Source organism: Solea solea, chromosome 5 (genome assembly GCF_958295425.1).
Source record: "Solea solea chromosome 5, fSolSol10.1, whole genome shotgun sequence".
Lineage (NCBI taxonomy): Eukaryota > Metazoa > Chordata > Actinopteri > Pleuronectiformes > Soleidae > Solea > Solea solea.
Window position 1 is genome coordinate 20,540,929 of NC_081138.1, and position 1,791 is coordinate 20,542,719.

A 1,791-nucleotide genomic window follows, 5' to 3' on the forward strand; every position below is an offset into this window, starting at 1 on the left:
GCGATGAAAGCAGATGTTTGATGACTTTTATGTCTTTAACTCGCTTCAGTTCCAGCATCACTCTGTAACTTGGTTGGTTCTGATTCCAACAGTTTTGAATCACTGAATATATCATGAACTCCTCCCAGTGTGACTTCTACCACTAACAGACACTTAGGTTCTTAGAGGTTCAGCTGCAGAGTGGGGATTACAGAAACGTCATTCTCCCCAGTAAAAGTCATTGACTCATCACAATGTCTTTAGTAACATGACTGAGGTTTTCATGTACAAGCACTTTGAATATTTAAAAGACTATCAAGAAGCACACAGAGTATAGCAGTACTGGTTAATAAATTCATAAAAAAATAATGAATAAGCAATCAGCCAAAAAAGTGCAACTCACTGTAAAAAATTAACGCTTTAACACCGAGCATGTTTTGACATGACATTATGCATAATTACAACATTTTGTATTAAAACATTCCAACTGTTTCTGAAAGCTGAGAAGTTGCATAGCCAACATGTGGTTATTACTGTCATTTCACTCTCGCTGTTGCAGGAAGCCGGCGAATCAATGTCTTTGTCACCAGAGAGGAGCGAGTTAGAAAAACGGCTGTATGCAGTTTCCATTATTTGGCCTTTTTTTGGACATTGAGACTAGTGGCCCTTTTCCACAATGGTCCCGGCACAGCACGGTTTAGGTTGGCTTTACACTACAAAAAAAGTACCTACTCAACATGGGTGGAGTCACCACTGCACGGCTGCATGAAACTGCGGTGACTGTTTTACACGCGACACACAAACGAGTGACTCATGACTTAAAGCAGTTGTTTTCAGTGTAACTGAATCATTAGAATCAGTTCATTGAAAGTGTTTGTTCAGCACTTTCTCCATGACCCGAGCACAGACTGAAATACAGCGGCAGTGTTTGTGATGCAGCTCGCTGGTCGTGATCAGCAGTGCTGTCCCCTAAATACACCAGACTCTTCTGTTAAATGTTGAGGTTTTAGACATTTCTCTGTGAATTGTTGGAGATTAATCCACAGTTTTAGGATTGTTGAGTAGTTTTAACTGATCTACGGTTCGGCACTATTCAGCTTGACTCTTGTGGGATGTCTCTTCCTGTGACGGCACTCTGACCAATCAGTGACCGGCAGGCTGGCGACGTTAGGCATAGCAACTACCCCAGAGCAGGTACTAAAAAAGGTACCTGGTACCAGGTACTATGCTAGTGGAAACGCAACTTAACTGTGCCGAGTAAGTATGTTTTCCACTCAAATTTCCAAATTTGGTATTCATGTACAACTGCATTGTTTTTTCTTCATTTTAAATTGTTAATACACCATTTTAACATGAATAAATTGTAAATAACTGCCAGATATTGAAAGTTATTCTGGAAAAAAAGAATGGGAAAAAGCACTTTTTCTGGCCCTTTCATGGTTAAAAAAAAGAAAAAAAGATATATAGATGCTCATTTTGGGGCTTACGTGTTAATTGGTTAAGAAAAACAAAGATAATATTGTTTTTCTGGGTTTTGTAGAATTCTTCTTTTGCATTTCATGTACTTTTTGAGATTTTTCAAATTAAGGTTCCATAGTTTTCCAAGCGTCCAAACAAATCATATAATTATAAAATGTCCTTACTTTCCCCCTGGCTGCTTTCCTCTCTCCTCCCCTGGTGGAGCAGAGCCAGCTGTTTCTGCAGAGTAGCCTTCCAGATGATGACGCCGGCGAGGGAAGAGCAGCGCTTCTCCCACGACAGCACACTAATCTTTCCATAGGTTCACAGACACACGCTGTTGACAAACTACAA